Raw genomic sequence first — 24,580 nt, 5'->3', positions numbered from 1 at the left:
AAATACCGGGAGACCATGACCAGAGCTGAAATCAAGAGTCAGTCACTCAACTCACTGAGCCCCCCAAGGTGTCTTGGTAGTTCTACTTTTAATTTTGAGGACCGTCCATACTGTTTTCCACAGAAGCTTCACCAATTTACATTCCCACCAGTAGTGGTTCCTTTTCTTCACATCACGGCCAGTATTTGTTTCCTCTTACCTTCTTGATGACAACAACCTGACAGGTGCAAGGTGATATTTCTCTGTGGTTTTGATTTGCATTTCCCTGAAAATTTGTGATGTTGAACATCTTTTCATGTTCCGATTGGCCTTTCATATAAGTGACTTATTCTTGATCCTAAAAAGAAAACTTGTCATCTTATCACTATGCATAATGTTACCAATAGCTTCTTCATAATAATCTCTATCAGATGAAGGAACAGCAAACATCACACTTGAATGGACCTGAAAGCTTTCTCTGAGGTGCCCTCTTTACTTATAACAATACTTTTTGCTTTAAATTCTATTTTGTCTGGTAATAAAATAACTACTCCAGATTTCTTTCAGTTATTATTTACATACTATATAAATTTTTCATTCTTTTGCTTTCAACATTAAAAAAATTTTTTTCTGTTTTTTATTTATTTTTGAGAGACAGAAAGAGACAGCATGAGCAGGGGAGGGTCAGAGAGAGAGGGAGACACAGAATCTGAAACAGGCTCCAGGCTCTGAGCTGTCAGCACAGAGCCTGATGCGGGACTTGAACCCACGAACCGTGAGATCATGACCTGAGCTGAAGCTGGACGCCTAACCGACTGAGCCACCCAGGCGCCCCTCAACATTTTTATATCCTTTTTTTAGATGTGTCTGTTATGACCAATGTATGCTTAGATTTATTTGATTTAGTCTGTCTTTTAGTTTTCATTTATTTTATTTTTTTAAAGTTTATTTTTGAGAGCGACAGAGCATGAGGAGGGCAGGGACAGAGAGAGAGGGAGACATAGAATCTGAAGCAGGCCCAACGCGGGGCTTGAACTCACAAACCACGAGATCATGACCTGAGCCAAAGTTGGACACTTAACCTCCTGAGCCACCCAGGCGCCCTTTAATTCGTCTGCTTTAAGGTGAATATGGATATTTCGGCGGTTCAGATCTGGGCTTTCTGTTTATGGCACCTGTTCTATTTTTATTTTCTTCGTACTTCTTTTGGATTGATTTTTTAAAAAATGATTTCCTCATCTTCTCTGCTATACCTAGATTGGAAATTATATTTCTACATCGGTTACCCTAAAAATTCAAAATTATTCTATAATTTATCTAGGTATAATGTAAATCATAGCATTTACTATTCACCTGAACAATATAGCTACTTTCAAGCACAATAATTCCATTTATTTTCCATTCTTTTATGCTATTATTATTTCAATTTTATATTTTTAAAATCCTACAAGGCATTTTTATAAATATTTTTTGAAGTCAGTGTTCATTTGCCCTTACCTACACACTCACTGCTTTATTTTTCATCCCTTCTTGCATCTCTGACATTCTATATGAGATCACGTCTCTTCTGCCTAAAATTTATATTTAAAAATGGCCTTTGGTTTAAGTCTGCCAATCATGAATTCTCCTTTTTTTTGTTTGCCTAAATTGTCTTTATTTCAACCTTATGCTTTATTTTGACTTTTTGGCTTGGCATAATTTCAGACTTGCATAAAAATATTAAGAATAGTGCAAAGAATTCCCAAAACCCTTTACCCAGATTCCCCAAATGTAATATTAATAACTGTGTTTTATCCTTTTCTCTCTCTCTGTCTAGATGTGTGTGTGTGTGTGTGTGTGTGTGTGTGTATTTTTCCTTACTGTAATTTTCTTCTTTTAAATTAATAAATATCTCCTGGAGAGTACATTGAATCTATATAAATATCTTGTTACTCAAACTTTTATTTATTAGTTTTATCCCATTGATCATTCTCACTTGAATCAGTTAATATTATGACTTTCACAAGGTGATTTTCTAATTCCACTATTCTTTCTACATTTGTTAGCTGTGGTTCTATCTATCTATCTATCTATCTATCTATCTATCTATCTATCTACCTACCTACCTACCTACCTACCTACCTGCCTGCCTGCCTGCCTATCTTCATAGAATTTTTGATAGGTTATAATTCTTTATTATAAATGTTATTTATTTTGATGCTCTGATTGTCTCAGATTTGTCCATTGGGAACCCCTTTCCCCCCACTGAAAAAAAACCTAGTTCCTGTATTCTTTTGACATATTTGTATTATTCTTTGAGGACTGTCTTAAAATTGTGGTAAAAGAAACACACACACACACAAGATAAAATTTGCTTGTTTAACCATTTAATGTACAAGTCATTGGCATTAACTGCATTCATAGCGCTGTGCAAACATCAGCACTGTCTACCTCCAAAACTTTTTCATCAGCTTAAACAGAAGGTCTGTACCCATTCCCCTCTCCCGTAGCCCCTGTTAGCATCCCATCTACTTTCTGCCTACAATTTGCCCACTCTAGGTATTTCATATATGTGGAACCATATGGTATTTGTTCCTTTGGGTCTGCCTTATCCCAATCAGCCTCATCTCAAGGGTCATCCATGTTGTAGTGTACGTCAGGGTTAACTCGTTGTTAGAGTGAGTAAGAGTCCATGAGTGGTATATACCACATTTTTATTTGCCACCTTTCATCTCCTTGTGGACAACTGGATTATTTCTACTTTTTGGCCTCTTCTATCTTATGTTTCTCTCTAAGGGTTCTGTAGTTGTCTTTGGTTTAGGTCTTTGATCCATTTTGAGTTAATTTTTATACATGATATAAGGTAAGTTTCAGCTTAAGTCTGTTGCAGGTGGCTATCCAGTTTGAACAGTGCCATTTTTGAAAAGACCGTCCTTACCCCAAAGTTGTCTTTACAACTTTTCAAAAACCAGACCACATATGTGAAGGTTTATTTCTGGGCTCTCCATTCCACTTGTCCACATGTCTGTCTGTATGCCAGCAACACACTTTTTTGATTATCTTTCCTTTGTAGTTAAGGTTTGAAGTTGGGAAGTGTGAATATTCCAACAATTTCATTTTCAAGATTGTTTTGACTTTTTGGTGCCCCTTGAAGTTCCATATGAATCTGAGGATTGACTTTATCTAATCTGCAAAAAATGCCAGTGGATTTTGATAGGAATTGCATTGAATTGTAAATCACTTTGGGTATTATTGTCATCTTAGCAATAGTAAGCCTTCCAGTTATGAACATGGATGTCTTTCATTTACTTATGACTTCTCTAATTTCTTTCAGCATTGTTTGATAGTTTTCAGTGTACAAGTCTTTTTCCTCATTGGTTAAATTTCTTCCTAAATATTTATTCTTTTTGGTATTACTATAAATGGAATTGGTTTCTTAAATTTTTTTGGACTGTTCATTGCTAGTGTATAGAAATGTAACTGATGTTTATGTGTTGATTTTGTATCCTGCAACTTTGTGGAACTCATTTATTAGATCTAATAGGTTGTGTGTGTGTGTGTGTGTGTGTGTGTGTGTGTGTGTGTGTGTAATATTAGGATTTTTTTATATATGAGATCATGTCATCTGTGAACAGAGATCGTATTACTTCTTCCTTTTAATTTGGATGAATTTTATTTCATTTTCTTGCCTAATTGCTTTGGCTAGAACTCTCAGTGCTATGTTGAATAGAAGTGGCAAAAATGGGCATCCTTGCTTGTTCCTGATCTTAGAGGAAAAGTTTTTAGTTTTCCCCTGTTGAGTATGATGTTAACTGTTGGTTTTTCATTTAAGCCTTTTATTATGTTGAAGAAATTTTCTTTTAGTCCTAGTTTATTGTGAATTTTTATCATGACAATTATTGAATTTTGTCAAAAGTGTTTATGTATTGATTAAAATGACCATGTTCCCCCCACTTCATTCTATTAATGTGATGCCTTACATTGATTGATTTTCATATATTGAATCATCCTTACATATGGGAATAAATGTATAATCCCTTAAATATGCTACTGAATTTAATTTGTTATGTTTTTTGAGAATCTTTGCATCAATATTCATAAGGGATAATGGTCTACAATTTTCTCTTCTTGTAGTGTCTTTGGAATTAGGAAGTATTCCTTCTTTTTCAGCTTTTTTGAAGTGTTTGCAAGGATTGTTGTTATTTCCCTCAAAAATTTTTTTAAATTAAAAAAATTTTTAATATTTATTTATTTTTGAGAGAGAGAGAGAGAACAGACACAAGTGGGGGAGGAGCAGAGAAAGAGAGAGACACAGAATCCACAGCAGGCTCCAGGCTCCAAGCTGTCAGCACAGAACCCAATGCAGAGCTTGAACCCACGAACTGTGAGATCATGACCTGAGCTGAAGTTGGATGCTTAACTGACTGAGCCCCCCAGGTGCCCCATACCTCTATTTTTAAATGTTTATCTATTTCTGAGAGAGAGAGAGAGAATGAGGGAGGGGGAGAGAGAGAGGAGAGAGAGACAGAGAATCCCAAGCAGGCTCCATGCTGTCAGCACAGAGCCTGATGCAGGGTTCCAACTCATGAACTATGAGATTATGACCTGAGCTAAAATCAAGTCAAACACTTAACTGACTGAGCCATCCAGGTGCCCCATTGCTTTCAATTTTTCTGAGTCCTTTATGTATTAGGAATACTGCTCCTTTATCTGTAATATATTGCAAATGTTTTCTCTCAGTTTGTTCTGTTGACTTTGTTTATGGTAAATCCATGAAGGAATTTATATATATATACATATATATATACACATATATATACATATATATTATAATATATAAAATATGAAAGTTTAACAATTTTTTTTCTGTTATAGAATTGGGATTGGGGCTGTAGTTAGAAAGCCTTTTTCCAAACTCAAGTTCAAGCAAGAGTCACCATGTATGTGTATGGTTTCATTTTTATATTTAGATGCCTGGTACTTTTAGAATTCTTATTTAAAATTTTAAAATGTTTATTTATTTTTGAGAGGAGAGAGACACAGCATGAGCGGGGAAGGGGTAGAGAGAGAAGGAAACACAGAATCCAAAGCAGTCTTCAGGCTCTGAGCTGGTAACCCAGAGCCTGATGCAGGGCTTGAACTCACAAACCATGAGATCATGACCTGAGCTGAAGTCAGTCACTTAACCAACTGAGCCACCTAGGTGCCCCTAGAATTCTTGTATATTGTGTGGAGCATGGATCTAATTTAATTTTTTAGGTGGTTAATCAATTGTCCTAGTACCATTCATTAAAAACTCTATTTTCCCTTCAGTGGTTTGAAATGCCATCTTCATTATATCTAAAGTTTTATGTGTATTTGTTTCTATTTCCAGCTTTCCGTGTTACACTACTGGTCTATCTATACATATGTGCCGTACTACCTAAAGTATAGAATCTTTATAGTATAGTCCCTCTGGCAGCATTTGTCTGTGTCATTCGTTTCCTTTTTCCTTTCCTTTCTTTTCTTTTCCTTTCCTTTCCTATTCTTTCTTTCTATTTATTTTCAAAAACTTTATTTTTTTTAGAACACTTTCAGATTCACAGCAAAATTGAGAGGAAGGTACAGAGATTTCCCATATATCCCGACTCATCACATGCACAGCCTCCTCCATTACCAAATGTTCCTCACAAGAATGGTGTAGTTTGTACCATTGAGGAACCTACATAGACACATTATAATCAATCAAAATTCATAGTTTACATTAGGGCTCACTCTCGGTATTGTACATTCTCTGGGTTTGGACAATAATGATGTGTATCCATTATTATTAACCCATGCAGAGTATTTTCACTGCCCTGAAAATTTTCTGTTCTTTACCTACAGCATTTTTAAAGTATATTCTTAATTATTTTTTAATTTTTAAAATTTTTGTATCAAGCTCAGTGTCATCTTGCCTAGTTCCATAAGAAAAAGCTTGCTGGGATTTTTTCTTTTTTTATTTATTCTTTACTGGGACTATATTAACATTTTAAAATAATTTGGGGGAGAACTGACATCTTTATTGATCTTTTTCCATCCTTTTTAACCACAGGGATGTTCTTAGAAAGGATATCTTTCTATCTGTTCAAGGCTACTTTTATGTCTTTCAGGAGTGTTTTATAACTTTCCTTATACAGGCTTTATATATTTCTTGTTAAACCTATTCCTAAGTATTTTATCTTTGTTGTTGCTGTAAATTGAATTTTCTCTCCTATTCATCTGTATTCTTGAAGACTACTTTTTTTTCTGGATGTAAACAGAGGCAACACATGAAGATATAATGGTTTTGTACCATTATGGTGAGTTTCAGCATATTGATGATATCACGATGCTGGTTCCTAGCATCCATGTTTTCTCCTGAGATATTAGCAGTCAGGTTAGCTGTTGCTCCTTTGAAGATTATGTCTTCTTTTCTCTGGCTCCTTTTGAGATTTTTTTCTCTTCAATTTCTTTTTTGTTGTTTCACTATGATGTATCCAGGTGTGGATTTAAAAAATATGTATTCTGTTTGGGTTTTGTTAAGCTTTATGAGGTTATGGACTGGTGAATTTCATAAGTTCTAGAAAATTCTCAATTTATCTTCATATGTTGCCTCTGTTTATTCTCCCTGTACTGTTATCTGGAATTTTGGTAAAATGCATATTAGACTTTCTTACTGTATTCTCTGGGTCTTGTTCCTTTTCATCTATATTTCTATGTAGGTGAAATTTATATGTTATTTGCTTTGTTTTGGACAGTTTCTTTTGGACTTATCTGTTGGTTTGTCAATGATCTCTTCAGCTGTATGTAATTTGCTATTAAATCTGTCCATTGAACTTTTAATTTTGCTTATTATGTTTCAGTTGTACAAATGCCATTCAATTTCTTTTTGCTTTTGTGGTGCTACTTTTTAAAGGATGCAACTCCCTACTGATGTTTTCAAGTTTTCTATTATTTCTTTTATCATAGTAAAAATAGTGATTTTATAGTCTGGGTATGAAAACCCTAATATCTAAGACTCTAGTGTTGAAGTCTTTCTGTCCTTTCCCTCTCTCTTTTCTGGTAATTCTTTCTTTTTTAAATTTTTTTATTAAAAATTTTTTAAACATTTATTTGTTTTTGAGAGACAGAGCATGAGTGGGAGAGGAGTAGAGGGAGAAGGAAACAGAATCAGAAACAGGCTCCAGGTTCTGAGCTGACAGCACAGAGCCCAATGCAGGGCTAGAACCCACAAACTGTGAGATCATGACCGGACCCAAAGTCGGACACTTAACCAACCAAGCCACTCAGGCTCCCCTCTGCTGCTTCTTATAAGGCTCCTTTCCTCCCTTGTATGCTTAGTTCTCTTTGTATTCTGGTCATTGTATTTGAAAACATATTTGTAGGAAAGTTTTGAGATACAGGATAATTGAATCTTTTTCCAGAGAGAATTTTTGTTTGCTTCTATCAGTAGTCTGGGTACCTTACTAGGTTAGGTCCACCTTACAGCAAGATCAAGGCCTGAGGTTCCCAGAATCACCCAGATGAAGTAAGGTCTTGAGGTCTTGTCTCAGCTTTGGAGGATTGCTTATAAGGCTTTCTGCTCTGCTTGGATCTCGTGATTTCATTTTCTCTCCTTTGTTTCATAACTATACCTCAGTGTTTGTATTCTTATCTTATGAATTGTTAAATGCCATCCAGATAAAAGGCACATTGAATGCTGGGTTACTTCTCTGGGTTCTAGCCTCCTAGATTTTGGTTCAATAATTCTTCATTCTCTTTTTAGCTGGCCTCTGCTTTCAAGAAGATTTTTAAAAATCATGTTTAATTCAGCTTTATTAGTTGTCCTTGAAGTATTGTTTTGAATTACCTCACCTGCTAGTAATTCATGGGTCACTTTTGGGGACTATCTTTTGTTGCAAGCATCTAATTTTATGGCATTGTAGTTTAGAATATGCCTTATTTGATATAATTTTTTTTCAGACTGTCTTTGTGATATGGTGTATTTTTTTGTTATCTACTTCACGCTGGTAGAAAATGTGTTTTCTGTGATAGTCAGGTACATGTTTCTGTCTTTCTATTCTTTCAGACTTGTTATTTATGATGTCTAAATCTTCTGTGATTCCAAATTTTTTTTATCTTCTCTGTCTGTCAATTTCTCAAAGTGGTGATTTAAATCTCGTTATGAAAGTTGCTTTATATATTTTATACACTTCTCTATGAATTATTAGATATAAACAGGTTAAGACTTGTTATCCCCTCCTGGCTAATTTTTCTTTTTGCTATTATTTGATGATTTATTTTATTTCATTAAATTTAAAAAAATATTTATTTATTCTTGGGGGACAGAGTATGAGCAGGGGAAGGGCAGTGAGAAAGGGACACACAGAATTGGGAGCAGGCTCCAGGCTCTGAGCAAGCGGTCAGCACAGAGCGCAAGGCAAGGCTCGAACCTACGAACTTGGAGATCATGACCTTAGTCGAAGTCAGATGCTTAACTAAGTTATGATTTGATGCTTCTTTAAAATGTTTTTCTTAATATCTGTTTTGTCTATTTATAATACTATTGTTGTGGGTTTCCTTAGGCTTTCCTTTATTTTTTTCTCCTGCTTTTTCTTTCTTCCTTCCTTCCTTCCTTCCTTCCTTCCTTCCTTCCTTCCTTCCTTCCTTCCTTCCTTTCTTTCTCTTCTCCTCCTCCTCCTCCTCCTCCTCCTCCTCTTCTTTTTGTGATGTATCTCTGGGAAACCATACAGCTGGATTTTAGTTTTTATTATTGTGGTAAAACATCCGTAGCATAAAATTGATCATTTTAGCTGTTTTACACGTGCAGATCCGTGGCATTAAGTACATTCACGTTGGTGTCCAACCATCATCACCAGAATTTCTTCTTCTTTCCAGCTGAAACTCTGTGCCCTTTAAACAATAACTCCCTGTTGGCTCCTTCCCCCCCCCCCCCCCCCGCCCCCGCTCCTGGCCACCACTCTTCTACCTTCTATCTCGTGAATCTGAGTGCTCTGCATGTAAGCAGAATCCTACAATATTTGTCCTTGTGTATTTAGCTTATTTCACTTAATATATGTCTTTAAGATTCATCCATATTGTAGCATGTATTAGCATTTAGAATTAAATACCTTTTTCTGGCATTCCAGTGAAACCGAAAATCTTACAGTCTTTTATGAGAACCACTAGCTGGGCTTCAGCACGGGGCAAATGCCATAGCAGCGGTGCCGCTTCGGAGAGAGGGAGGGACAGGGTGGCTGGTGTCTCATTCTGGAGATGGTCTCCCAATTAGCCAGCATGATGGGGGCCTCAGTTCGGGTCAGGTCTGGCCCGGGCACCACGTGAAAGCTCCCGCATCTCTCACTCCGTCCTCTTGCTGGAAGCCAGGCCACACGCCGCTCTGCATTGGCTTGCTTTCTAAAGTAATTAATCAGTTAATCAATGAATTAGATTTTACCTGTTTACATTACATCCTCCAAAATGTTTTCAAACTTTCAAAATTTTCAAATGCTTTAATGGTTCATTCAGTTCATTTTTTGTGAATGATTCATTCAGTTCACTTTTTCTTCTGTCATATTCAGAAGAGTATAACCTTTCTAAATAGAAGAATATGTATTTCTTCTGATATACATATACACACACACATATATATATATATATATGGAGTCTAACTCATCATCATGAACCAGAAGTTTTTTGGGGATATTTATAATACTTTTGTTTCTCTTTAAAATGATTTGAATTCAGGGGCGCCTGGGTGGCTCAGTCGATTAAGCATCCGACTTTGGCTCAGGTCATGATCTCACAGTTAATGGGTTCGAGCCCCGTGTCAGGATCTGTGCTGACAGCTCAGAGCTTGAAGCCTGTCTTTGGATTCTGTGTCTCCCTCTCTCTCTGCCCCTCCCCTGCTCATACTGTCTCTCTCTCTCTCTCTCAAAAATAAATAAAACATAAAAAAAATTTTTTAATGATTTGAATTCAGACATTAATTTCTGTGACAAGATTTTAATATATTTTTGCAACTTACATAACATGTCCTGAAATAGAATGTTTACTAGTATTATTAGTATTACATAAACATTGTTGATATAAAATATCAATATTTCTGCTGTTCTTCATGAGTTTTTAAAAATTGTGGCAAGATATACGTAACATAAAATCGACGATCTTAACCACGTGGAAGTGCGCAGTTCTGTGGCATGAGTGCACCTCGTTGTTCTGCAGTCTCACCACCACCCTCCTTTTTTATCTTGCCAAGTCGAAACAGTGAACCTGTTATACACCCGCTCGCCATCTTCATGGGTTTTGGGTTTACCCTTTGAGCGCCTTCTTGAAAATAACTACAATTTTATATCCTGCCAAACTAAGCTGTACAACAGTGACTTTTTTTCTTTTATAGTTTGTTGTCAGGTTGGTTTCCATACAACACCCAGTGCTCATCCCCACAAGTGCCCTCCTCCATGACCGTCACCCGCTTCCTCTCTGCCCACCCCATCAGCCAGCAGTTTGATCTCCATATTCAAGGGCCTCTCATGGTTTGCCTCCTTCCCTCTCCCCAGCTACTTTTTTCCCCTTCCCCTCCGCCAGGGTCCTCTGTTAGGTCTCTCCTGTAACAGTGACTTTCAATTTTGTAATTCAAACCAGAGCTAGACAGTCATGGACATACACACCAGACAAATATAAATACATAAAGAATTGAAACAGAATCATGGTATTTATCTTTACTGAATATAATAAAATCTGACATGCTGTTTTGCTCAAAAAGGCTGTTTGAGGCCCATTACATTCATTTTATGATCTAGTCATAGGGTCACTTCTTATAGTTTAAAAACCAGTGCATGGCATGATGAAATGGAAATGGAAAACCAGCAGTGTAAATAAAGGTGAATTCTTTAAAATTTTTTTAAATTAAATTTTTAACATTTACTTATTTTTGAGAGACAGAGAGAGTCAAAGTGCAAGTAGGGGAGGGGCAGAGAGAGAAGGAGACACAGAATAGGAAGCAGCCTCCAGGCTTTGAGCTGTCAGCACAGGGCCCAACGTGGGGCTCACACTCATGAATCGTGAGATCCTAACCTCAGCGAAAGTAAGATGCTCAACCGACTGAACCGCCCAGATCCCCCAGTAAAGGTGAATTCTAAATGCTGGTGTTAGTGGCGTGCTCTGAAAAGCGGAAGCCGCGAACTGTACCGTGTGCTTGTTCCTGCAGGGCGAAGTACTCTTGCCGTGGCCAGTTTTCAGCTACCAATCGTTGAACTCACAAGATTCCTGATACTTGACAATTTGCTGTTGTGAGTTGGTACAAGCTGGCTTCAGCTTGCCAATGAGCAGAAGCTTTAGTTCTGATGTTAGAAAGTTTTCTGTGAAAATATGAGAAATGTCCAGAGGAAATATCATATCTGTACAATAAGAAATGCAGTTTAAAAGCCTAGTAAGACAGTGGATATGAAATAGCTTAGCATAAGTAAAACTCAGTTGTCAGATTACCCTGAATTCTTCAGAAAGCAGTATTCACTGATGTCACATCCAGCTGGCCACTAATCTGGCAGCTTCCTAAGAGAATCCCTTTTTTGTTTTGTCTTGGAAATTGAGGCATGCTAATTTGTTGGCAATAACAAAGTAATCTTTAAAAAAATCTTTTAAAATGTTTTTTATTTATTTTTTGAGAGACAGAGAAAGACAGTGTGAGCAGGGAAGGGTCAGAGAGAGGGAAACACAGAATCCAAAGCAGGCTCCAGGCTCTGAGCTGTCAGCACAGAGCCTGGCGCGGGGCTCAAAGCCATGAACCATGAGATCATGACCTGAGCTGAAGCCAGACGCTTAATGGACTGAGCCACCCAGGCGTCCCAACAGAAAAACTACATCAAGTCAAACATTTGTCATGGGCTGTTTTGTTTTACTAAAGTTAATTTCCCTCATTTGAATTATTAAAAAAGATAATTGGTTACCAGAACATTTAAAATTATGTTTCAGCCGAACAGCACTGGATGTATTTTCATCAAGAGTAAAGAGATCCTAGGTAAAGTCTGAGATACTATAAGAAACAAAGAATGAAGGCAATAAGTATGCGGACAAAGATAATTGTATAAACAATAAAGATTTGGGGACCAAGAAACAAAAGAGGATTAAAATATGTGGCAACAATAGCCTGTAAGTCTGGGTGAGGGATAATTAGGGTTAAAGTGATCTGTGGTCCTGGATTATTGCAGAAGAGGGTAAAGATGTGGACCAAATTAGCACTGGATAAGCTGATTATGCATGTTAAAATATCTAGGAAACCTGTAAAGGAATATAGAGTATGTAACTACCTAACTAATAGATGAAAAGAATGGAATCAGAAGATAGAAAAGAGTCTCTTAAAAAGGAAAAAAGCCAGACAAGAGAGTAAAAGCATAGGTAGACAGCATAAACCAAGATTTTAGAAATAAATCCATCTGTATATAAAATTATAACAAATGTAAATTGAATAAATGTTTCAGCTGAAAGACCGAGGTTATTTGACTGGATTTAAGAGAGCGGGGAAGAGTGAGGGACACAGATCAAGGGAGACTACTGAATACTGAAGACGAACCATGGACTGAAAGGGGAGGGGGAGGGAGGGAGGGGGTGATGGTCATGGTGGGGGGCACTTGTGGGGAGAAGCACTGGGCGTTATATGGAAACCAATTTGACAATAAACTATTATAAAAAATTTAGAAATTAGTCATTTATAAGAGACACATCTAAAGCCTAATTATTTAGAAAGATTGAAAACAGAAGGATGATGAAAGATATATAAGGCAAATACCCCCCCAAAATAAATAGTAGATAAAATGGACTTTAAAACAAAAAAATCCCTAGGACAGATCATTACACAAATTGTATTATGCAGTATCTATCTGACCACATGTTCTCCCCCCGTTAACATTATGGTTTTGAGGCTTAGCTAGTTGATATGTGTTTTACATGCACACCAGCATTCCCTGTTGGATCCACCATTCCCCAGGAATTTATGGATATTAGGTTTCCTATATTGACATGTAGGTTCCAATGGATATAGAATACAGTTTATTACATTGTCAACATCTAAAAGTTTCCCTGAAGGGAAAAAGCTCCTTGGCATTGATCTTGGCAGTGGTTACCTGGATATGATGCCAAAAGTACAAGGACCAAAAGCAAAAATCGACAAGTGGGACTACATTAAACTAAAAAGCCTCTACAGATCAAAAGAAACAATCAACGAAATGAAAAGCAACCTATGGAATGGGAGAAAATACTTGTAAATCATGTCCCTGATAAGGGTTAATATACAAACTATATAAAGGACCCATACAATTTAATAGCAAAAACCAAGTCTGGCTTAAAAATGGGCAGAGGAATGGAATAGATATTTTTCCAGAGAAAATCTACAAATGGCCAATACATAGAAAGGTGCTCAACATCACTAATAATCAGGAAAGCCACAATGAGATATTACCTCACGCTGTTTGAATGGCTAATATCAAAAAGAGATTACAGGTGTTGGTGAGGAGGTAAAGAAAAGGGAATCCTTGTGCACTGCTGGTGGGAATGCAAATTGGTTCAGCCACTGTGGAAAACAGTATGGAGGCTTCTTAAAAATTAAAAATAGACGTACCGTATGATCCCAGGGTCACTGAGGCATTGTTCACAATAGCCAAAATATGGAATCAGCCTAAGTGTCTGTCGATGGATGGATGAAGAATATTTGTATATGTGTGTGTGTGTGTGTGTGTGTGTGTATACACACATACATACATATACACACACACTGGAATATTATTCTTACAATTCAATACCCCACCCCAACTCCGGAATATTATTAAGCCTGAGAAAGAAGGAAACCCTGTCATTTGTGACAACTTGGGTGAAACTTGAAGGCATTATGCTGGTGAAATAAGTCTGACAGAGAAAGACAAACACTGTATGTATTCACTTATATGTGGAATCTAAAAAAGCCAAACTCAGAGAAGCAGGTGGTTACCAGAGGCTGGGAAGAGAGTTAGGGAACATGGAAAGGCATTGGTCAAAGGATAGAAACTTCTGGTCGTGAGTTAGGAAGCTCAGCTATGTAAGGTACTCCATGGTGAGTATAATGAATACTGATGGCTGGTAGCACGGAGATCTTAACTATTCTCATCACAAAAAAGGAATGGGAGCTAGGAGACGAGATGGCGGTGTTAGCTTACGTTATGGCGTAATTGTTTTGCAATATATAAATGTATCAAATAACCACATTTTACACTTTAAACTTATACAATGTTATATGCAGTCACATCTCTGTAAAGCTGGAAAAAGTAAAGAAAACATTGAAATGATAAAAAAGGATTTTCCAGAAGGGGAAAAGCTTGGATTTGGTCTAGAGTGAAAAAGAACGAAGGGGGGTGGTGGATCTGGGTTTTGTTGTGGTTAGGCGGTGAGGCGGGGGGAAGTTTTCAGAAGCCGCGTGCTTACTTGAACCTCCTTGCCAGCACCAAGGGAGGGCTTGCCCCGGCTTTCCTGTCGGTTGGCCTAGATGTGGGGCAGAAGGGAAACAGGGTGTTGGGGCTGGAATGCTGTCAGGTTCTGGGGTGCCTTGGTGGCTCAGTTGGTCGAACATCCAACTCTTGATTTTGGCTCAAGATCCTGATCCCAGGATTGTGGGATTGAGCCCGGCATTAAATTTCTCCCTCCCTTCCTCCCTCTCTCTCTCTCTCCCTCTGCACTCTCCCTCACTCTTTCTCTCTCCAAAATAACAAATAAAAAAATTAGATTCTATCGCTGTACTCATAGATCTAATTTATTTATTTTAACTGGTATGTAGCATTCTATCAAGTGATTTAAGAAACCCAACTTACTTTTCAATTATTCTACTGATGGACAATTATGTATTTTAAACGTTTTTTTTTTACTAGTAGAAACAGTTCTGCAGTGAACATCTCTGTACAGAATCTTTGCAAAATTTCTCTGTGGGAGAGATGCCAGGATTTGGAATTTCCGGCTCAGAAGGTATCTTGATCTTCAGGGGTACCAGACATTGCCAGGTTGTTCCCCACTTAGACTTCCATGCCTGGAAGCAGTGGGTTTGCACTTTGTTCCAAAGGTGAGGGGAGGCCTTTGGGCTTGGGAAATGCTCTCTCTGAATAATGAAAAAGTAACCTGGGGGGTGGGTGGTGACTAGGAGTGAAAAGGGAGACAGGTACGAGGATCATCAGAGTGAGAGCCCAGACTGCCTAGGATTGGGGGTGGAGGACCGGTGGAGATGGTGACAGACGGTGGAATTCAGGACATACTCAAGACAGACTTCACAAAACTTGCTGATCGGCTGGATGTAGGCTGTGACAGAAGGACCCCTAGTTTGTCATCTCACTGCTAAATTGGGGAAGACTGGACAAGGGGACTAGGGGCATCTTGTGTTGTTTTGGCCACGTTAACCTTGAAATGTTAGCCATGCAAGTAGAGACGTGGACCGGGCAGTCTGCTATGCATCCTGGGAGCTTGGGGAAGGCGTGGAGGCGGTAGGGCTATGTTTAGGGTCCTATTTAAAGCCCCAGGCATAGAAGAGATTCCCTAGCTGAATAGAGAGAAGAGGGTTTCAGAGTGAGCTCTGTAGAACTCTAACAGAAGCTGGGAAGGGGAAGAAACTCTAGCAGGGGAAACAGAGGTGGGGGCCAGCAAAAACCAGAATAACACCAGGGGAGTGTGCTGAGCCAGGACCTGCATGAAGAGAGTACTTTAAGCAGAAGGGAAACTCGCGGTGTCAAATGAGCTCTGAGAACAGACCACAATCATCTGGTTACTTTTTAATCTTGGATTTTACTATATTTTGATACCTTAATCATAGTACTCTGTCATTGTTAACATTCAAAGGGACTCTATGAGGAGGAGGAGTCCAACCCACCCCGCGACCCCCATTCCATTCTAAGGATATCATTAGACCGAGAATAGAAAACAATTAAAGAACGAAAAAGCGCTGCAGGTGCCTTGTGTCTGTTGGTGGCATTTAACCCACACCGAAGCGGCACGCTGGCGCGGACAGCTGTGTATGTCTTTAAAAGCCCGTCCAAATGCTCTAGATCACGGGGTAGAGCTGCCTGGGAGAGCTGATTGGCCCGATGCCGCGAAGAGGGGGTGCCAATGGGTTTTAAACCTTCTGTCTCATTTCTTCGTGCTTTTGTTATTAGCTCAATAAGTAATAAATAGAGGAATTACCCAGTTGGTACTTTGCTTATTTATTAAGCCGAGTTCATGTTTTAATAAATTGCCATTTTTGGGGTAATATCGAGCGGGTGCTATAATATGCCTATAATTCAAACATAGAATTATGTTTATTATAGTATTTATTTCTTCATCCACACATATTTTCTTCAGCTACAGTTTTTGCCAGGATCTTTGTTCACTGATTGCTTCTCTAGTCCCATTCCTGTGATGCCTTCTGGTTAAATGCTTGCTTTCTCCCTGAATTAGTGCATGAAGAAAATTAATATTTCTTTTTCTATGTTTATTTATTATTGAGACAGAGAGAAGCAGAGCATGAGTGGGTGATAGGCAGAGAGAGAGAGGGAGACACAGAATCCGAAGCAGGCTCCAGGCTCTGAGTTGTCAGCACAGAGCCTGATGCGGGGCTTGAACCCACAAGCTGAGAGATCATGACCTGAGCCCAAGTCGGATGCTTAACTGACTGAGCCACCAAGGCGCCCCAAAATTAACATTTCTTTTTCTCTGACCCTAAGAGTGAGAAATGATACCTTTTACAAAGATGTCTAAGTTTTCTTTTCTTTCTTTTTTTTTTTAAAAGCCATAATGTTCTTTGGCTACTGTCATGATTTAGTTTTGCCTTTTTAATTTTTTTAATGTTTATTTTTGAGAGAGAGAGAGAGAGACAGACAGACAGAGCACAAGCAGGGGAGGGGCAGAGAGAGAGAGAGACGGAAACACAGAATCCAAAGCAGGCTCCAGGCTCTGAGCTGTCAGCACAGCTCCTGACGGGAGACTTGAACCCACAAGCTGTGAGATCATGACCTAAGGAGAAGTTGGATGCTTAACTAACTGAGCCACCCAGGTGCCCCATAGTTTTGCCTTTTTAATGGCTACCTATACTTTTAGGGAAATGTTGGGTTGAGCTGTGTGAAATTACTAATATTTGACCATTTTTGACTACAGAATGGGCAATTTCAAATGGTTCAACCTAACCTAATACTTTCGTTTGCTTTAGTAATATTTCTGAACACTCACTCAACCTTTTAATCGCATGTCTGGCTTTTCGTTGTCACAGGTGATGTTGCCTAGAGGTTGGGCGCTTTCTCGACCCCATGCGCTCTCTTTTCTCAAGGGAAGGCGTTCTTGGCTTCCTCCCCCCACACTTTGGCTGGTCAGGACCACAGGCCACTTGAGCCCTCTTGCACTATGCTCTGAAATGGCTAAACCTGCATAGAAGGCAAGGAGATTCACTTTTAGGAAAGAGTTGGATTGGGATATGAGTGTGAAAGGTGTTTTTTAGTTTATAGCCTTGTAGGTGTTTCAAGTTGTTTTCCATATAACTAAGGCTGCTGCTCTCCTGGGCCTGGGGGAGGGCACCTTGCAGCTGGCCTGTCTGCATCTCTCCTGTGCGTCACCTTCTCCACCCTCAGGACACGTGTCCTACTCATTCCACCCCTGCTTTCCTCCTTCCCTGTCTTCTCTGCTGTCTCCTTATGATAGGCCCCTCCTCTTCTTCTTGGCAGTATAATAATAATAATGGTAATAAAAATAACTTCCATCATATGGAGGATTTTGTGTCAGACACTGTTTCTACTTGATCTGCTCATTTAATCTTCCCAATAACCCTCTGGTCATCATAGGTACCATTATTATACTCAGAGGTGAGCAGGACCAGCTACGTACTTTGTAGGGCCCAGTGCTACATGGACAGAAACTGTCTTCTTTGGTGTTGTGTATCCTAGACACGACATTAGGTATGTGTTAGTTCACTGCTAATTGTGTTGACTTGAATTCAGGACCAGCCTATGTAGGGATATGATGATGGTTTAACTGGAAAAGGAGGAGAGTTGAGAATTTAAATCTTATTAAGAATTTCAAGAGAGGCATGGCAGAACGTCAGGTCAAGCACAGAGCCCTTCTAAGTGTGGGGCCTTCCGTCACGACAGGTGGCTGGCCAGTGAAGCTAGTGAGGAGCCTGGAGCAGAAGGAGATCAAGTGAAATTCTCGCATTGTGATAAGATGACCTTGCATTGAACCCGGGTCTGCAGTCTCCCAAGACTGACTTGTTTAACTGCTCTGCGGCCCTGTGGGAATCTCCTGGTCAGTCTCTCTATATCTGGTCTTGCCCTGTTCCTTTCAGCCACTGTCTTTCTCAAACTGAAATCTGACCACAGCACACTCCTGTGGAAACCTCTTCTGGGCCACTGCCTTTGAGTAAAGCCTGCACCCCCTGACACAGAACCCAGGACCATGTAAGATCTGGCCGCCGCCGATCCCTCCTCCAGTCCCCATCTCATTCCCTCCCCACAGAGTCCAGATATGCTTTGGTCACCCTGACCTGCTGGAGGGTCTGAACATCTGGCACAGGCCATGCTCTTTCTCACTTCTTGGTTTTTCATGTGCTCATCTTGTCCTCTGACATCTCCCTCCCTCAGGTCTCCAGCAAATTCATACTCATTCTTGACACTCCAGTGTGAATATTGTTTTCCACCTGAAGCATCTCTGCTTGCAGAGCCGGTGCCTTCCTCCCATTTGCCCTTTGTGCCATTAAATCACGTGTGTCCAGGTGTCATCATTTGTTACTCATGTGTGTCTCAGACTACACTCAGCTCTTCATGGGCAGAAAAGGTGCCTGGGTGTTGTGTCTCCTGGACACGGCAGTAGGTATGTGTTAGATCAGTGCTAATTGTGTTGACTTGAACTCAGGACCGGCCTATGTAGGGATATGATGATTGTGTAACTGGAACAGGAGAAGGGTTGGGGGCACTGGCTATTGGCGACGGACGCAAAGCATTATCAGACTGAAAAGGTGTAGATTAGATGGGTACCTATAGCAGTTGTATGTTTGTGCTCAGCTGGACCAAGGACAGGTATGAACAGGAGTGTGCAAGCCTTTCGCTGCCACGAGGTCACATCGAATCATGGCGCATGAGCCCATCGGTACCTCGGATGGTCCTTGGGAGAAACTGTGGGAATCTCCCATCCCTTGAGGTACCATGGGGGAAGAAAACATACTAGTTGCTCAAATGTGGAGGGAAATTATTTTCCTTTCTTTTCCCCTTAGGCAATTAATTAATACTTCAAAGAGAATTTCAACTTTGTGCAATGATTTATATAGTAAAGCCCTGAACAGAAAATACAAAAGCAGCAGATTTGTTAAATAAACCTAAGTAATTATCAGTCCAATCAGTATTTTTTAAAGTTTGTTCTTTTCCGTTTCATAGGTATGTGCTTTTCAAGTTTCTGTTCCGCTGAGGCTACTGTGTGTGCGAGCCTGGTGGCCTGACCATCATCGTTAACCTTAGAGTGTGTTGCCTACTGGTGAAGGAAAGGTAGGATTGTTTATCTTTTTTTTAAATGTTTTATTTACTTTTGAGATAGAGACACAGCATGAGCGGGGAGGGTCAGAGAGAGAGGGAGACACAGAATTGGAAGCAGGCTCCAGGCTCTGAGTTGTCATCACAGAGCCTGATGTGGGGCTCGAACCCACAAACGTGAGATCGTGACCTGAGCTGAAGTTGGATGCTCAACGACTGAGCCACCCAGGTGCCCCGATTGTTTATCTTAAAAACCTTTTATAGGTGCTTTTGTGATCCTTATCCCGGGAGGATCCTTCTTCCTTTGGCATCTTTCACTGAAAAGCCTTCTGTTAAAAAGGTGTTTATTCCTAAGCTGCATCACAACTGTGTAGAGAGCTTTTACCAAACTTTTTTTTTGAGACAGACAGAAAGGGAAACAGAGAGAGAGAGAGAGAGAGAGAGAGAGAGAGAGAGAAAGAGAGAGAGAGAGAGAGGGAATGTATCTTAACCAAGCTCCATGCTCAGTGCAGAGCCTGATGTGGGGGTTGATCCGATAAACCATGAGATCATGACCTTAGCTGAAATCAATCTCAACCAACTGAGCCACCCAGGCACCCCTACCAAACTCTTTTGAAGGTGTGATTCCAAACATTTATCTGGCTCTATTTCCTGAAAAAAGATTTGAACTTTTGTCTTTCTCGCCTTACCATGTAGTCACATGGACCATTTCCCAGGGGCCCTGGCTTTGCCATGTTTTGGGCACATTTGGAGTCACGTTCTGGAAGAATGTGAGCAGGTGGTGAGTAGTTGTCACAACCTGCTTGAGAAAGGTGTGGTCTGAATACAGTGGCCCTTATCTCTGTTTGCATATGTGTGGTTTCTCTGTAGTCTCCTTCTTTCTCTTGTTCTCTCTGTCTCTCTTGATATTTCCATGGATGTTTAGAAAGCCTGGGATTTTTGTCCTACTGGCTACCTTCATAGTAATACCTTTGCATAATACCTTAAATACCCACCCCCTTTTTGGTCCTGTGTATTGAGTTCCCTACCATGAACAATATTTTAAGTAGCTTATAAATCTCTTCCATTTCTTCTCACCACTCCTGCCTCTGATTTAAAATAAAAGTTATCTTATTCATAGTTAATACCAATAAGGCAACTGGTGAGATTCTTCTTCTATATATGCTCCCCTCACTTCTGTCATTTTTCATAGTTGTATTTTTTCTGCATTGTCAATGTCACATACCGTCCTGGCATCCGTACCCCCATCACTTGGTCCTGGTTCAGTAGTTAAATGTGCTCAGTGCCCACCCTGGGCCCATTGCCAACCCTCTCCAATCATTTCTTAGCTATCTGAGGTTCGTTCTCTAGTAGATGCCTTCAGGAAATGCTCATGGGGACAATAGTCCCTGAATCTTCTTTATGTAAGTATGTATGTATGTATGTGTGTGTTTGTTTGTTTGTTTTCAAACAATCACAGACTTACAGAAAAGTCAGAGTACCAAACCAAGAAGATTTTCCCCTACAAATCATTTGAGAATAAGTCACATACCTGATGCCTTGTGACCCCCAAATATTTCAAGTGTATTTTCTACAAAAAAAGATATTCATGGAGCACCTGGATGGTTCAGTTGGTTAAGCGTCCGGCTTCGGCTCAGGTCATGATCTCACAGTTCGTGGGTTCGAGCCCCGTGTCAGGCTCTGTGCTGACAGCTCAGAGCCTGGAGCCTGTCTTCAGATTCTGTGTCTCCCTCTCTCTCTGCCCCTCCTCTACTCACACTCTGTCTCTCTCTGTCTCAGTCATAAACAAACATTAAAAAAGTAAAAAAGACATTCATCTGCATATTCTTAATGTTAAGAAAATTGCATTGACACATGCTAATTAGACTAATATCTAATTCTCAGACACAACTCAAAGTTCATCAAGTGTTGATACCGTCTTTTAAAGCAAAAGGATCCACCCGGGATCATGCATTGCACTAAGCGGTCACTTCTGTTTATCTCTTTCGATCTGGAGCAGCTCCTCAGACTTTCCTTGGCTTTAATGTTTTCCAAGGGAACAAACCAGTTATTTCATAGAATGCCCCTCAAATTGGGTTTGTCTGAGGCCATCTGATGATTAGACTCAAGCTGTACATTTTTTGGGGAGAATACTGCAAAAGTGATGCTGTGTTCTCAATATATCCTATCAGATGCCACACAATTTTGATTTGTTTCATTACTGATATGTTCACTGTGATCACTTGATTAAGATGATATTTGCCAGGCTTCTCTGCTATAAAGTTACTCTTTCACTCTTTGTGGTTAATTAGCACTTTGTGGGAATATACTTTGAAGATGTGTAAATACTCTGTTCCTTATCACATTTTCAATTTATTCCTTCATTCATTTATATCAGGCTTAGGGTTTCCTATTTCATTTGGTGGATTACACTCCATTATTGTCATGACTTATTTTGAAGTGCAAACTGTCCCAGATTTCATCCTACATTTGCATCTGTGTCTATCATCCATCTATCATCCATCCATCCATCCATCCATCATCCATCCATCAATCAGTCAACCAACCCGTCAGTCACACACCTACGTATCTAACTGGAATCACATTAATACTTCCAATTCCAATTCAGTGCCACAAAGTTTTTATTCTATTTCACTCCTTTTCCATGTTTGTATATCTTTTCTTTGACAGTGAGAAACTGGTTCCTAGTTTGCTTAATATAGTAACTTGTTTATTCATTCTCAGCTTGACTACTACCTTCAGCCCTTGCATGGGTGCTCTTCTTACTCTGCTTGGGATCTCACTCCCATTTCAGGAAGTCCCCTGTGTGGATGCCCTCTTGCTCCACTTAGGCATTTACCGACCCCCGTGCCCTGTCATCCCACTTGGTCTCTCCCTGTACTGGGGTGCCTCCCCACCCTCCCTCCATGTACCTTGGTGCCTTCTTCCTCTGCTTAAGCCTTGGCACCCCAAGCCAGACTGTCCTTTGCATCCCATTTAGACTCTGACTTTCTGTGGAAGGCTTCACCCCTTGTGCTCTGACACCCCATGGCATGCTTCCCTTTCGTCACTGTCTTCCTCTTCCCACTCAGACTCTGCTAGGCGCCCTCCTCTGGGGACGCCTGCCTTAGCCCACGTGAGCTCTTGCATCCCACCTCAGCCGTCGTGGCTGCTTCTTGCCTTATCCCCACCTTTGTGCCGGTGACCACCTTGTTTCCCCCTACGCACTGGCCACGTTAGGACTCCCCCACTAGGAAAGGAAGGAGGAAGATGAAGAGGGAAGAGCTGATATCTGATATCTTCTGTGCTCATAAAAAATTCGTCTGTTACTTTATACTTGAAAGTAAAGTTCATCTTTGGTGAACATTAGCTTTCCTGGAGGATCTTAAGTATGCTACTTTGGTGTGTTCTGGCTTTGAAGATTACTGTTGAAAAGTCTGATGCCAAGGTGATTTGCTTTTCCTTAAAAGTCACTTTGTCTTGGGGCACCAGGGTGGCTCAGTTGGTTAAGCATCCAACTTTTGATTTCAGCTCCCAGGTTATGATCTCAATGTTCGTGAGTTCAAGCCCTGCATTAGGCTCTGCACTGACACTGTGGAGCCTGCTTGGGATTCTGCCTCCCTCTCTCTCTCTCTCTCTCCCTCCATTGCTTGCTCCCTCTCTCAAAAGAAATGAAATAAACTTTAAAAAAAAGTCACTGTCTTTTTTCCTGAATGCTCAAAATTTTTTTTTTCTTTATAGTTCCATTGTTTTGCTGGAATATGTCTCAATGTTGACCATTCTGGGTTGATTTTCTCAGGTACATGGTGTGTCTTATAAATATGAAGGTTCAAGTCTCCTCCTATTTCAGGGAACATTTTTAAATTATACGTTTTTAAGTCTTTTTTTCAGCTCCATTGCTTTGATTTTCTTCTCATGCATATGTTGGCTCTTTTATGCTTGTCTTCTATGTCTGTCATTTTTTTCTTATGCTTTTTATTCCTTTCATAATTTCTCTTTTGGTTTCTACTTTTTTCTCATTTTCATAAATTTATTCTCTTACTGTACTTTCTGTGGTTTCTAGTCATTCCTTCAGGTTTATTCTTCATTCCTGAATTGTTTTCCTTTTATTTAGAACTGTCAGCTCCTTTCATATCTGCTTCATGTCTGGCCATCTTGTTTCTGAGCTTTCTTAGTTCTCATTTATGCTGTTCTTTCATAGCTTCTACTATTTTCTTAATTTTATTTAATTCATTATATTAGCCCACTGTTTTCATTTGCTTTGTAGTCATATTATTCTGGTCAATATTTATTTTCTGAATTATGTATGTGAACCATTTTTCTCTATTTTTGATGTTTTTTCAATGTTTATTTATTTTGAGAGAGAGACAGAGTGTACGTGGAGGAGAGACAGAGAGGGAGACACAGAATCTGAAGCAGGCTTCAGGCTCTGAGCTGTCAGCACAGAGCCTGACATGGGGCTCAAACTCATGAACTGCAAGATCATGACCTTAAGTCAGATGCTTAACCAACAGAGCCACCCAGGCACCCCTCTTTTTGATTTTTGAATGGGGAATTGACCATAATCTTTTTCTTTAAGTTTATTTGTTTTGAGAGAGAGAGGAGAGAGAGAGTAAGAGAGAGAGTGAGAGAGAGAGAGAACGGGCACACACACATGGGGTAGGGTCAGAGAGAGAGAGAGAGAGAGAGAGAGAGAGAGAGACAGAGAGGGAGGGAAAGTATCCCAAGCAGGTTCTGTACTGTCAGTTTGTAGCCTGACTGGGGCTTGATCTCACAAACCATGAGACTATGACCTGAGACAAAATCAAGAACCAGAGGCTTAACCAAATGAGCCACCCAGGTACTCCAACCATAATCTTTTTCTGTTGCTGAAGTTGTGTATTTAGAAGGAAGTTCATGTGTAGGTGTTGAGGGTTGGCCACAGTCTTTCTCTCCTCATTCTATCACAAAGTAATTAATGGTTCTTGTGCTTTGTGGTGTTTACTTCTTCTTGTCCCTCCCTGACCAGTATTTGAACATTTCTCTGTTTCGTGCCCAGGTGTCCTGCCCTGATCAGCTTGGGCTCTCCTCCCAGCTGCTTCTCTTCAATCTGGGCTCTCCCTTTCCAGAAGGAAGCCCCTCTGGGTGTTCCTGAGAGTCCTGATGGTCAGTTGCTTAGCACCTTTCTGTCT

At 39.9% G+C, this 24,580-nt stretch overlaps 1 protein-coding gene across 1 annotated transcript in view; it reads left to right on the top strand.

Annotated features, from left to right (window-relative positions):
* LOC115280323 overlaps positions 1-24,580 on the top strand; it is a 214,548-nt gene that overhangs the window by 67,730 nt on the left and 122,238 nt on the right. Inside the window, exon 5 of the mRNA XM_029925145.1 lies at positions 19,338-19,445. The gene's annotated coding sequence lies outside the window, so the exon portion shown is untranslated. The remainder of the gene's footprint in view (positions 1-19,337; positions 19,446-24,580) is intronic.

This window comes from Suricata suricatta, chromosome 16 (genome assembly GCF_006229205.1).
Source record: "Suricata suricatta isolate VVHF042 chromosome 16, meerkat_22Aug2017_6uvM2_HiC, whole genome shotgun sequence".
Lineage (NCBI taxonomy): Eukaryota > Metazoa > Chordata > Mammalia > Carnivora > Herpestidae > Suricata > Suricata suricatta.
The sequence above is the reverse complement of the archived record's forward strand: the minus strand, read 5'-3'. Positions and strand labels throughout refer to the sequence as shown.